Source organism: Oncorhynchus keta, chromosome 29, assembly GCF_023373465.1.
Source record: "Oncorhynchus keta strain PuntledgeMale-10-30-2019 chromosome 29, Oket_V2, whole genome shotgun sequence".
Taxonomy (NCBI): Eukaryota; Metazoa; Chordata; class Actinopteri; order Salmoniformes; family Salmonidae; genus Oncorhynchus; species Oncorhynchus keta.
Window position 1 is genome coordinate 12,163,522 of NC_068449.1, and position 16,458 is coordinate 12,179,979.

General features: G+C 42.9%; 1 protein-coding gene across 1 annotated transcript in view; it reads right to left on the minus strand.

Annotated features, from left to right (window-relative positions):
- Positions 1–16,458, minus strand: part of LOC118362135 (proenkephalin-A-like) — a 50,791-nt gene that overhangs the window by 14,681 nt on the left and 19,652 nt on the right. The window lies entirely within an intron of this gene.

Below are 16,458 nucleotides of genomic sequence, written 5' to 3' on the forward strand. Positions count from 1 at the left end.
TAACAGATAGAGAACAAGGAATACTGTACATGCACACAGACACACACAAGCATGAAATCTTGCGGGCACACCATCTTTATCTCAGTGATTCAAACAGATATGCATTATGCCCAAAACTGCAATTAATAGGTGTGTATCTATTATGGAATATAAATAATTAGAGCATAAACATGTTTGGCATGAACATTCTTTTTACCCCAATTTTGTGGTATCCAATTGGTAGTAGTTACTGCAAAGTAATTGTCTCATCACTGCAACTCCCGTACAGACTCAGGAGAGGCAAAGATCAAGAGCCATGCATCCTCCGAAACACAACCCAACAAGCCGCGCTGCTTCTTGACACAATGCACATCCACCTCGGAAGCCAGCTGCACCAATGTGGCAGAGGAAACACCGTACACCTAGCAACCTGGTCAGCGTGCACTGTGCCCAGCCCGCCACAGGAGTCACTAGTGCACAATGAGACAAGGATATCCCTGCTAGCCAAACCCTCCCTAACCCAGACAACGCTGGGCCAATTGTGCGCCAGCCCCTGGGCCTCCCGGTCGCGGCTGGCTGCGACAGATCCTGGGCTCGAACCCAGATGGCACAACTAGCACTGCGATGCAGTGCCTTAGACCACTGCGCCACCCCCTGGGCCTCCCGGTCGCGGCTGGCTGCGACAGATCCTGGGCTCGAACCCAGATGGCACAACTAGCACTGCGATGCAGTGCCTTAGACCACTGCACCACCCGGGAGGCCCTGGCATTAACATTTGAATCATACTGAAAGTAATTAATTTACTGTAATGATGGGGTAACAATGATTCACTTTTATCACTCATTTCCTGAGAGTAGCATACCTAAACTCATTTAAACTAGTTTATCATAGAAAAACGGCAGTTGGATAAGGATTTTTGGTATTTTATTAGGGTCCCAATTAGCCGTTGCAAAAGCAGCAGCTACACTTCCTGGGGTTCAACACAAAACATGAAACATAATACAGAATGACATAATACAGAACATCATTAGACAAGAACAGTTCAAAGACAGAACTACATTTTAAAAAGGCACACGTAGCCTAAATATCAATGCATACACACAAACTATCTAGGTCAAATAGGGGAGAGGCTTTGTGTTGCTAGGTGTTGCTTTATCTATTTTTTTAAACCAGGTTTGCTGTTTATTTGAGCAATATGAGATGGATGGAAGTTCCATGCAATTAGGGCTCTATATAATACTATACACAATCTTGAATTTGTTCTGTATTTGGAGACTGTGAAAAGACCCCTGGTGGCATGTCTGGTGGGATAAGTGTGTGTGTCAGAGCTGTGTGTAAATTGACTATGCAAACTATTTGAGATTTCCAACACATTGTTTCTTATAAAAAAAAGAGGTGGTGCAGTCAGTCTTTCCTCAACTCTTAGCCAAGAGAGACTGTCAGGCATAGTATTTATCAGCCCTCTGATTACAATTAAGAGCAAAATGTTCCGCTCTGTTCTGGGCCAGTTGCAGCTTAACTAGGTATTTCCTTGTAGCACTGGGCCACAAGGATGGACAACAATCAAGATTAGACAAAACTAGAGCCTGCAGAACTTACTTTTTGGAGTGTGGTGTCAAAAAAGCAGAGCGTCTCTTTATTACAGACAGACCTCTCCCCATCTTTACAACCACTAAATCTATATGTTTTGACCATGACAGTTTACAATCTAAAACAACGCCAAGTAATTTAGTCTCCTCAACTTGTTCAACAGCCACACCATTCATTATCTAGAATTTATACAATACTCTTAGTTTTAGAGATGTTCAGAACCAGTTTATTACTGGCCACCCATTCTAAAACAGACTGCAACTCTTTGTTAAGGATTTTATTGACTTCATTAGCTGTGGTTGCTTATGTGTATATGGTTGAATCATCAGCATGCATGGACACACATGCTTTGTTTAATGCCAGTGGCAGGTCATTGGTGAAAATAGAAAAAAGTAGAGGGCCTAGAGAGCTGGCCTGCGGTACACCACACTTTACATGTTTGACATTAGAGAAGCTTCCATTAAAGAAAACCCTCTGAGTTCTATTCGATAGATAGTTCTGAATCCACAATATGGCAGAGGTTGAAAAGCCATAACACATGCGTTTTTTCAACAACAGGTTATGGTCAATAATATCAAAGGCTGCACTGAAATCTAACAGTACAGCTCCCACAATCTTCTTATTATCAATTTCTTTCAACCAATCATCAGTCATTTGTGTCAGTGCAGTACATGTTGAGTGCCCTTCTCTATAAGCACGCTGAAAGTCTGTTGTTCATTTGTATACAGAGCATTGTATTTGGTCAAACACCATTTTTTCCAATAGTTTGCTAAGAGCTGGCAGCAAGCTTATAGGTCTGCTGTTAGAACCAGTAGAGGCTGCTTTACCGCTCTTGGGTAGCAAAATTACTTTGCCTTCCCTCCATGCCTGAGGACAAAGACTTTCCTCTAGGCTCAGATTAAAAAATATGACAGAAAGGAGTGGCTATAGAGTCAACTACCAGTCAATGACAGTTGTCAATGCCAGGAGGTTTGTCATCATTGATCGATAACAATAATTTTCCCATCTCTCCCACACTAACTTTACAAAATTCAAACTTGCAATGTTTTGCTTTCATTATGTTTTTTATGCATGAATACAATTGCTCACTGTTCGTTGTTGGCATTTCCTGCCTACGTTTTTGCCCACTTTGCCAATGAAATAATCATTCAAATAATTGGCAACATCAAATGGCTTTGTGATGAATAAGCCATCTGATTCGATGAAAGATGGAGTTAAATTGGACTTTCTGCCCATAATTTCATTTAAAGCACTCCAAAGTTTTTTTCCATCGTTCTTTATATCACTGATCTTCGTTTTGTTGAGTTTAGTCACATAATTTCTCAATTTGCAGTAAGTCAGCCAGTCAGATGTGCAGCCAGACTTATTAGCCACTCCTTTTGCCCCGTCTCTTTCAAACATACAGTTTTTCAATTCCTCATCATCCATGGAGCCTTAACAGTTCTAACAGTCAGTTTCTTAACAGTTGCATGTTCATCAATAATTGGAAGAAGCAATTTCATAAATGAATCAAGTGCAGTGTGTCACGACTCCCGCCGAGGGTGGCTCCCCTGCCTGTTCGGGCGGCGCCCTTTTCCCTTTCCGTTGGTTTAGTCTTATTAGTTGTTCCTGTTTCTTTTGTGTTTCTTGATTTCTGGTCTATGTAAGCCTGTTAGGCCCACTTAGGTTTGTGCGGGATTATTTTGTGTTCGCTGTCGGTTGTGGATGGATTTTTGTTCTCCGGATGGTTTTGCCCTGTGTGTTTGGGCTGGTCAGTGTGTTTGGGCTGGTCAGTGTTTCTGCGCCCTGTGTGTTTGGGCTGGTCAGTGTTTCTGCGCCCTGTGTGTTTGGGCTGGTCAGTGTTTCTGCGCCCTGTGTGTTTGGGCTGGTCAGTGTTTCTGCGCCCTGTGTGTTTGGGCTGGTCAGTGTTTCTGCACCCTGTGTGTTTGGGCTGGTCAGTGTTTCTGCGCCCTGTGTGTTTGGGCTGGTCAGTGTTTCTGCGCCCTGTGTGTTTGGGCTGGTCAGTGTTTCTGCACCCTGTGTGTTTGGGCTGGTCAGTGTTTCTGCACCCTGTGTGTTTGGGCTGGTCAGTGTTTCTGCGCCCTGTGTGTTTGGGCTGGTCAGTGTTTCTGCACCCTGTGTGTTTGGGCTGGTCAGTGTTTCTGCGCCCTGTGTGTTTGGGCTGGTCAGTGTTTCTGCGCCCTGTGTGTTTGGGCTGGTCAGTGTTTCTGCGCCCTGTGTGTTTGGGCTGGTCAGTGTTTCTGCGCCCTGTGTGTTTGGGCTGGTCAGTGTTTCTGCACCCTGTGTGTTTGGGCTGGTCAGTGTTTCTGCGCCCTGTGTGTTTGGGCTGGTCAGTGTTTCTGCGCCCTGTGTGTTTGGGCTGGTCAGTGTTTCTGCACCCTGTGTGTTTGGGCTGGTCAGTGTTTCTGCGCCCTGTGTGTTTGGGCTGGTCAGTGTTTCTGCGCCCTGTGTGTTTGGGCTGGTCAGTGTTTCTGCACCCTGTGTGTTTGGGCTGGTCAGTGTTTCTGCGCCCTGTGTGTTTGGGCTGGTCAGTGTTTCTGCACCCTGTGTGTTTGGGCTGGTCAGTGTTTCTGCGCCCTGTGTGTTTGGGCTGGTCAGTGTTTCTGCGCCGGAGAAATAAATCATCTGTTATTGAACCATCTGCTCTCTGTGCCTGACTCCTACCTTCTACTCCTAGTAACTCATGACATGGTGTCTGGATGCTCCTCATTAATCACATCAGACCAACAAACATATTTAACATATTTTGTATTATCTCTTATACACTATTTTAGGCCCAACTGTTGGAACTTTGGCTTTCCTGGATATAGCCACTATATTGTGATCACTGCACCCAATGGGTACGGATACAGGTTTAGAACAAATTTCTACAGTGTTAGTAAAAATGTGGTCAATACATGTGGATGATCTTGTTCCTGTAGTGTTTGTAAACACCCTGGTAGGTTGATTAAAAACCTGAACCAGATTACAGGCACTGGTTACAGTGAGAAGCTTCCTCTTGAGCAAAAAGTCAATACTCAGTTCCCCAAGAAAGTAGACCTCTCTGTTTACATCACATACACTATCAAGCATTTCACACATATTATTTAGATACTGACTGTTAGCACTTGGTGGTCTATAGTAACACCCCAAAAGAAAAGGCTTTAGATGTGCCAAGTGAACCTGCAACCACAACACTTCAATAACACTTGACATAAGAGCTTCTCTAAGCATTACAGGGATATGGCTCTGAATATATACAGCAACACCTCCCCCATAAGCATTCCTGTCTCTTCTATAGATATTATATCCTTGTATTGCTACTGCTGTATCATCAAATTAATTATTTAAGTTAGTCTCAGAAATGGCTAATATATGAATGTTATCTGATGTTAGTAAGTTATTGATTTCATGAACCTTATTTATAAGGATACATATATTAATATGGGCTATTTTCAGCCCTTTCCTGGGGAGCTTAAAGGATGAGTGTGATTGTCGAATATCATGTGTGAATGAACCCAGATAACGAAAGGGAAAAGTACATGACACATCTCTCCCCTGTGTTTTTAGCTTTTCAAGAACTTTATTGGGTTTAGTGTGCCAATGGGAAATGCAGGCCCCAATGCAGCATCACAAACGTTCCCAGGCATGTTTCATATAACCTAAAAGTGTACAACAAATCAATAGTCTCTTCTTTATGAGACATGATATATACACAGAAAAGAACATAACCTATCCAGGAAGCACAGACCATTCACCTGCGACGTCAAGGGGAAATAGTGCTGCAAAGAAAAAGTATAGTGTTGTCCATTGTTGTCACTCTATGTCATTCCATTTATTTTTTTGTATTTTTTTTAACCAAGTCAGTTAAGAACATATTCTTATTTTCAATGACGGCCTGGGAACAGTGGGTTAACTGCCTGTTCAGGGGCAGAACGACAGATTTGAGACAAGGATATCCCTGCTAGCCAAACCCTCCCTACACACTCACTAAACTACAGATTGTCAGCTCAGGGGTTTGAACTCGCAACCTTCCGGTTACTAGTCCAAAGCTCTAACCACTAGGCTACGCTGCCACCCCATTAAGTGCAGTACAAGACAGTGCCTGTATTTCATTAACAATCTATAGCAGTTCTCGCCAACCCTAGAACAGCTAAAGTAAGTCTGGCAGTGGCAAGTGATTATAAAGTATGGGAGTGAATTAAGAATACTATACGCAGGGATCTGGCAGGGCGGACAAAGGAGGGGTGCTCTTAAAACCACCTTATTGATTTTTAGCTTGGCCTGTGTGTAACGAGTTTCCTCCTCTTCTTCCGAAGAGGAGAGGCGAAACGGATCAGAGGATCAATACGCGGCGTGGTAATTTTCCATGGTACTTTTTAATGCGATAAGGTACACATGAACAAACTAACAAAACAAGAAAACGTGAAAACTCAAATTACAGTCCTATCTGGTGCATACACAGAGACAGGAAACAATCACCCACAAACACACAGTGAAACCCAGGCCACCTAAGTATGATTCTAATCAGAGACAACTAATGACACCTGCCTCTGATTGAGAACCATACTAGGCCGAAACATAGAATTTCCCAAAACCTAGACAAACAAACATAGACTGCCCACCCAACTCACGCCCTGACCATACTAACTAAACACAAAACACAGAAAATAAAGGTCAGAACGTGACAGTACCCCCCCAAAGGTGCGGACTCCCGGCCGCAAAACCTTGACCTATAGGGGAGGGTCTGGGTGGGCGTCTGTCCGCGGTGGCGGTTCTGGCGCGGGACGCTGACCCCACTTCACCCTTGTCTTTGTCCGCCTCATTTTCCGCCTCCGTGGCTTTCTCACCATGGCAACCCCTTCAATGACCCCACTGGACAGAGGGGACAGCTTGGGACAGAGGGGCAGGGGCTCTGGACAGAGGGACAGGGGCTCTGGACAGAGGGACAGGGGCTCTGGACAGAGGGACAGGGCTCTGGCGCCTCTGGGCTGAGGGGCTCTGGCGCCTCTGGGCTGAGGGGCTCTGGCGCCTTGGGCTGAGGGGCTCTGGCGCCTGCTGGGCTGAGGGGCTCTGGCGCCTCTGGGCTGAGGGGCTCCGGCAGCGGCGCCGGACAGGCGGGACGCTCCGGCAGCGGCGCCGGACAGGCGGGAAAAGGCAGCAGCGCCGGACAGGCGGGAGGCTCCGGCAGCGGCGCCGGACAGGCGGGAGGCTCCGGCAGCGGCGCCGGACAGGCGGGAGGCTCCGGCAGCGGCGCCGGACAGGCGGGAGGCTCCGGCAGCGGCGCCGGACAGGCGGGAGGCTCCGGACAGGCGGGAGGCTCCGGCAGCGGCGCCGGACAGGCGGGAGGCTCCGGCAGCGGCGCCGGACAGGCGGGAGGCTCCGGCAGCGGCGCCGGACAGGCGGGAGGCTCCGGCAGCGGCGCCGGACAGGCGGGATGCTCCGGCAGCGGCGCCGGACAGGCGGGAGGCTCCGGCAGCAGCGCCGGACAGGCGGGAGGCTCCGGCAGCGGCGCCGGACAGGCGGGAGCACCTGCAGAGAGGAGACAGAGAGACAGCCTGGTGCGTGGAGCTGCTACAGGAGGCAGCGGCGCCGGACAGGCGGGACGCTCCAGCAGCGGCGCCGGACAGGCGGGAGGCTCCGGCAGCGGCGCCGGACAGGCGGGAGGCTCCGGCAGTGGCGCCGGACAGGCGGGAGGCTCCGGCAGCGGCGCCGGACAGGCGGGAGGCTCCGGACAGGCGGGAGGCTCCGGCAGCGGCGCCGGACAGGCGGAAGGCTCACGGCAGCGGCGCCGGACAGGCGGGAGGCTCCGGCAGCGGCGCCGGACAGGCGGAACGCTCCGGCAGCGGCGCCGGACAGGCGGGAGCACCTGCAGGGAGGAGACTGAGAGACAGCCTGGTGCGTGGGGCTGCCACAGGAACTACCAGGCTGGGGAGACTTTCAGGAGGCTTGGTGTTAGGAGGAGCCTGAAAGACCGGGCTGTGGGGAGCACTGGAGCTCTGGTGCGCAACCTTGGCACCACTTCCCCAGGCTGGACAACTACTCGAGCCCGGACCCTCAAAAGTGCAGGCACAGGTTGAACCGGGCTGTGGGTAAGCACGGGAGATCTAGTGCTTACTACACGCACCTCTCCCCTAGGCTCCACTCCCACAGTTGCCCGGTACGAGCGGAGCGCAGGCAGAGGACGCACTGCACCCTCCCAGCGCCCGGAGACACAGCACGCAGAGCCGGCGCAGGATAACCTGGACCCAGACTGCGTACCGGCGACCAGACCCGCTGAGCAGGCACCATACGCCCTGGCTCAATGCCCACACTGCATGGCACTCTCGGGGGCTGCCCTATAGCGCACCGGGCTATGGACACACTGGCGACACCGTGCGCTCAACCGCATAACACGGTGCCTGACCAGTAATGCGCTGCTCATAATAAGCACGAGGAGTGAGCTCAGGTCTGCTACCTGGCTTAGTACCACCCTCGTGTGCCCCCCAAAAAAAATTTGGGGCTGCCTCTCGTACCTGTCGCACTGCCGTGCTGGCTCCTCATATTGCCGCCGATCAGCTTTCGCTGCCTCCAGCTCTGCTTTGGGGCTGCGATTTTCCCAGCCCGTGCCCAGGGTCCCTCTTCGTTCCATATCTGCTCCCATGTCCAGGAGTCCTGTGATGGTGGCCTCTGTTGTTGATGCTGCTGCTGCTGTCGTCGCTGTCCTTTACCACGCCGCTTGGTCCGATTGTGGTGGGTGATTCTGTAACGAATCCTCTTCTTCCGAAGAGGAGAGGCGAAACGGATCAGAGGACCAATACGCGGCGTGGTAATTTTCCATGGTACTTTTTAATGCGATAAGGTACACATGAACAAACTAACAAAACAAGAAAACGTGAAAACTCAAATTACAGTCCTATCTGGTGCATACACAGAGACAGGAAACAATCACCCACAAACACACAGTGAAACCCAGGCCACCTAAGTATGATTCTCAATCAGAGACAACTAATGACACCTGCCTCTGATTGAGAACCATACTAGGCCGAAACATAGAATTTCCCAAAACCTAGACAAACAAACATAGACTGCCCACCCAACTCACGCCCTGAACATACTAACTAAACACAAAACACAGAAAATAAAGGTCAGAACGTGACACTGTGGCTCGTGGCTAGACTTAGGAAGACAAGTTGAAGGGAAGGTAATACGATTGTGGCTGAAGCATAATGTTCTCTGTGGATGTTTTATAGAGTAACTACAGTATATGGACTGTTTGGTAGACCAAGGACCATACAGTATATGGACAGTTTGATAGACCAAGGACCATACAGTATATGGACTGTTTGATAGACCAAGGACCATACAGTATATGGACAGTTTGATAGACCAAGGACCATACAGTATATGGACTGTTTGATAGACCAAGGACCATACTGTATATGGACTGTTTGATAGACCAAGGACCATACTGTATATGGACTGTTTGATAGACCAAGGACCATACAGTATATGGACTGTTTGATAGACCAAGGACCATACTGTATATGGACTGTTTGATAGACCAAGGACCATACTGTATATGGACTGTTTGATAGACCAAGGACCATACTGTATATGGACTGTTTGATAGACCAAGGACCATACAGTATATGGACTGTTTGATAGACCAAGGACCATACTGTATATGGACTGTTTGATAGACCAAGGACCATACAGTATATGGACTGTTTGATAGACCAAGGACCATACAGTATATGGACTGTTTGATAGACCAAGGACCATACAGTATATGTAACTATAAAATATACACATCAATACAATATGAAAAGCACAACAGAGATAGAAAACACAGTCATAGAAAACAAACCCATTTTACATGAAACATGTCCTCAATCTGCAGTCTGAAATGCCTTAGAGGCACAAAATCATCCAATTTTAGGGGTTTGGAGATTTTCACTCTTCACTCGGCAACAAGTGCTCTTACCTAGTCAGTAAAACGGTTTATTGTATGCTCGTTGCAAGGGTAGCTCATCCAAATACATTACTGATAAGAAATAGCGAGACTCCCTCGATGAGAGTTCATTACTAGACAAAAGCAGCCGTGCCAGTACCAGTACCAGTGTTAAATACCATTGGGTCTGAGCCACTTATAGGATTGACAAATGAGCCGTGTGCTGAAAGCACCATTGGGTTCTCAAACGCCATTGAGCACCTGTGTGTGTGTGTGTGTGTGTGTGTGTGTGTGTGTGTGTGTGTGTGTGTGTGTGTGTGTGTGTGTGTGTGTGTGTGTGTGTGTGTGTGTGTGTGGTGTGTGTGATGGTGGTGACAAGGGGCTGTGGGGTGTGGTATATGGCCAATATACCACGGCTAAAGGCTGTTCTTATGCATAACTCAGCACAGAGTGCCTAAATACAGCCCTTGGCCTTGGTATATTGGCCATATACCACAATTCCTTGAGGTGCCTTATTGCTATTATAAACTGGTTACCAACATAATTAGAACAATAAATAAGTAATTTTGCATCATACTGCTGGTATATTGTCTGATATACCACAGCTTTCAGCCAATCAGCATCCAGGACCCAAACTACCCAGTTTCTAAGAATGTATTATGACATCAGAACAGGGTGTGGTTGTTTCCAAGTGTGAAAATGCACTCCAAAGTCATGGATAATTGGGTCAATCCATAAGACTGCTAAATAGTCCATTTATGGTACCCAAACTATCTGCACTGACTCTACGCACACTCACTAGACTATATATACACACCATATACACACTCACTAGACTATATATACACCATATACACACTCACTAGACTATATATACACACTCACTAGACTATATATACACACCATATACACACTCACTAGACTATATACACACACCATACACACACTCACTAGACTATATATACACACCATATACACACTCACTAGACTATATATACACACTCACTAGACTATATATACACACTCACTAGACTCTATATACACACCATATACACACTCACTAGACGATATACACACACCATATACACACTCACTAAACTATATATACACACTCACTAGACTATATATACACACTCACTAGACTATATATATACACACCATATACACACTCACTAGACTATATACACACACCATATACACACTCACTAGACTATATATACACACTAAATACACACTCACTAGACTATATATACACACTCACTAGACTATATATACACACCATACACACACTCACTAGACTATATATACACACCATATACACACTCACTAAACTATATATACACACTCACTAGACTATATATACACACTCACTAGACTATATATACACACTAAATACACACTCACTAGACTATATATACACACTCACTAGACTATATACACACACCATATACACACTCACTAAACTATATATATACACTCACTAGACTATATATACACACCATGTACACACTCACTAGACTATATACACACACCATATACACACTCACTAGACTATATATACACACTAAATACACACTCACTAGACTATATACACACACCATATACACACTCACTAAACTATATGTATACACTCACTAGACTATATATACACACCATATACACACTCACTAGACTATATATATACACACTCACTAAACTATATATACACACCATATACACACTCACTAGACTATATACACACACACACCATATACACACTCACAAGACTATATACACACCATATACACACTCACTAAACTATATATACACACCATATACACACTCACTAGACTATATATACACACCATATACACACTCACTAGACTATATACACACCATATACACACTCACTAGACTCTATAAACACACTCACTAGACTATATATACACACCATATACACACTCACTAAACGATATATACACACCATATACACACTCACTAGACTATATATACTCACCATATACACACTCACTAGACTATATACACACCATATACACACTCACTAGACTCTATAAACACACTCACTAGACTATATATACACACCATATACACACTCACTAAACGATATATACACACCATATACACACTCACTAGACTATATATACACACCATATACACACTCACTAGACTCTATAAACACACTCACTAGACTATATATACACACTCACTAGACTCTATATACACACCATATACACACTCACTAGACGATATACACACTCACTAGACTATATATACACACCATATACACACTCACTAAACTATATATACACACTCACTAGACTATATATACACACTCACTAGACTATATACACACACCATATACACACTCACTAGACTATATATACACACTAAATACACACTCACTAGACTATATATACACACTCACTAGACTATATATACACACCATACACACACTCACTAGACTATATATACACACACCATATACACACTCACTAAACTATATATACACACTCACTAGACTATATACACACACCATATACACACTCACTAGACTATATATATACACACTCACTAAACTATATATACACACCATATACACACTCACTAAACTATATATACACACCATATACACACTCACTAGACTATATACACACACACACCATATACACACTCACAAGACTATATACACACCATATACACACTCACTAAACTATATATACACACCATATACACACTCACTAGACTATATATACACACCATATACACACTCACTAGACTATATACACACCATATACACACTCACTAGACTATATACACACACCATACACACACTCACTAGACTATATATACACACCATATACACACTCACTAGACTATATATACACACTCACTAGACTATATATACACACTCACTAGACTCTATATACACACCATATACACACTCACTAGACTATATACACACCATATACCCACTCACTAAACTATACACACTACTAGACTATATACACCATATATATATACACACTCACTAGACTATATACACACCATATACACACTCACTAGACTATATATACACACCATATACACACTCACTAGACTATATATACACACTCACTAGACTATATATACACACTCACTAGACTCTATATACACACCATATACACACTCACTAGACTATATACACACACTCACTAAACTATATATACACACTCACTAGACTATATATACACACTCACTAGACTATATATATACACACCATATACACACTCACTAGACTATATACACACACCATATACACACTCACTAGACTAGACTGTGTGTGTGTGTGTGTGTGTGTGTGTGTGTGTGTGTGTGTGTGTGTGTGTGTGTGTGTGTGTGTGTGATGGTATGGTGGGACAAGGGGCTGTGGGGTGTGGTATATGGCCAATATACCACGGCTAAAGGCTGTTCTTATGCATAACTCAGCACAGAGTGCCTAAATACAGCCCTTGGCCTTGGTATATTGGCCATATACCACAATTCCTTGAGGTGCCTTATTGCTATTATAAACTGGTTACCAACATAATTAGAACAATAAATAAGTAATTTTGCATCATACTGCTGGTATATTGTCTGATATACCACAGCTTTCAGCCAATCAGCATCCAGGACCCAAACTACCCAGTTTCTAAGAATGTATTATGACATCAGAACAGGGTGTGGTTGTTTCCAAGTGTGAAAATGCACTCCAAAGTCATGGATAATTGGGTCAATCCATAAGACTGCTAAATAGTCCATTTATGGTACCCAAACTATCTGCACTGACTCACACCATATACACACTCACTAGACTATATATACACACCATATACACACTCACTAGACTATATATACACCATATACACACTCACTAGACTATATATACACACTCACTAGACTATATATACACACCATATATATACACACTCACTCACTAGACTATATACACACACCATACACACACTCACTAGACTATATATACACACCATATACACACTCACTAGACTATATATACACACTCACTAGACTATATATACACACTCACTAGACTCTATATACACACCATATACACACTCACTAGACGATATACACACACCATATACACACTCACTAAACTATATATACACACTCACTAGACTATATATACACACTCACTAGACTATATATATACACACCATACACACACTCACTAGACTATATATACACACCATATACACACTCACTAAACTATATATACACACTCACTAGACTATATATACACACTCACTAGACTATATATACACACTCACTAGACTATATATACACACTAAATACACACTCACTAGACTATATATACACACTCACTAGACTATATACACACACCATATACACACTCACTAAACTATATATATACACTCACTAGACTATATATACACACCATGTACACACTCACTAGACTATATACACACACCATATACACACTCACTAGACTATATATACACACTAAATACACACTCACTAGACTATATATACACACTCACTAGACTATATACACACACCATATACACACTCACTAAACTATATATATACACTCACTTGACTATATATACACACCATATACACACTCACTAGACTATATATATACACACTCACTAAACTATATATACACACCATATACACACTCACTAGACTATATACACACACACACCATATACACACTCACAAGACTATATACACACCATATACACACTCACTAAACTATATATACACACCATATACACACTCACTAGACTATATATACACACCATAAACACACTCACTAGACTATATACACACCATATACACACTCACTAGACTCTATAAACACACTCACTAGACTATATATACACACCATATACACACTCACTAAACAATATATACACACCATATACACACTAACTAGACTATATATACACACCATATACACACTCACTAGACTATATACACACCATATACACACTCACTAGACTCTATAAACACACTCACTAGACTATATATACACACCATATACACACTCACTAAACGATATATACACACCATATACACACTCACTAGACTATATATACACACCATATACACACTCACTAGACTCTATAAACACACTCACTAGACTATATATACACACTCACTAGACTCTATATACACACCATATACACACTCACTAGACGATATACACACTCACTAGACTATATATACACATCATATACACACTCACTAAACTATATATACACACTCACTAGACTATATATACACACTCACTAGACTATATACACACCATATACACACTCACTAGACTATATATACACACTAAATACACACTCACTAGACTATATATACACACTCACTAGACTATATATACACACCATACACACACTCACTAGACTATATATACACACACCATATACACACTCACTAAACTATATATACACACTCACTAGACTATATATATACACTCACTAGACTATATATACACACTCACTAGACTATATACACACACCATATACACACTCACTAGACTATATATATACACACTCACTAAACTATATATACACACACCATATACACACTCACTAAACTATATATACACACCATATACACACTCACTAAACTATATATACACACTCACTAGACTATATATACACACTCACTAGACTATATACACACACCATATACACACTCACTAGACTATATATACACACTAAATACACACTCACTAGACTATATATACACACTCACTAGACTATATATACACACCATACACACACTCACTAGACTATATATACACACCATATACACACTCACTAAACTATATATACACACTCACTAGACTATATATACACACTCACTAGACTATATGTACACACTCACTAGACTATATATACACACTAAATACACACTCACTAGACTATATATACACACCATATACACACTCACTAGACTATATACACACACCATATACACACTCACTAGACTATATATACACACTAAATACACACTCACTAGACTATATATACACACTCACTAGACTATATATACACACCATACACACACTCACTAGACTATATATACACACACCATATACACACTCACTAAACTATATATACACACTCACTAGACTATATATATACACTCACTAGACTATATATACACACTCACTAGACTATATACACACACCATATACACACTCACTAGACTATATATATACACACTCACTAAACTATATATACACACCATATACACACTCACTAAACTATATATACACACCATATACACACTCACTAGACTATATACACACACACACCATATACACACTCACAAGACTATATACACACCATATACACACTCACTAAACTATTTATACACAACATATACACACTCACTAGACTATATATACACACCATATACACACTCACTAGACTATATACACACCATATACACACTCACTAGACTATATACACACACCATACACACACTCACTAGACTATATATACACACCATATACACACTCACTAGACTATATATACACACTCACTAGACTATATATACACACTCACTAGACTCTATATACACACCATATACACACTCACTAGACTATATACACACCATATACCCACTCACTAAACTATATATACACACCATATACACACTCACTAGACTATATACACACCATATACACACTCACTAGACTATATATACACACCATATACACACTCACTAGACTATATATACACACTCACTAGACTATATATACACACTCACTAGACTCTACGTACACACCATATACACACTCACTAGACTATATATACACACTCACTAGACTATATATACACACTCACTAGACTCTATATACACACCATATACACACTCACTAGACTATATACACACACTCACTAAACTATATATACACACTCACTAGACTATATATACACACTCACTAGACT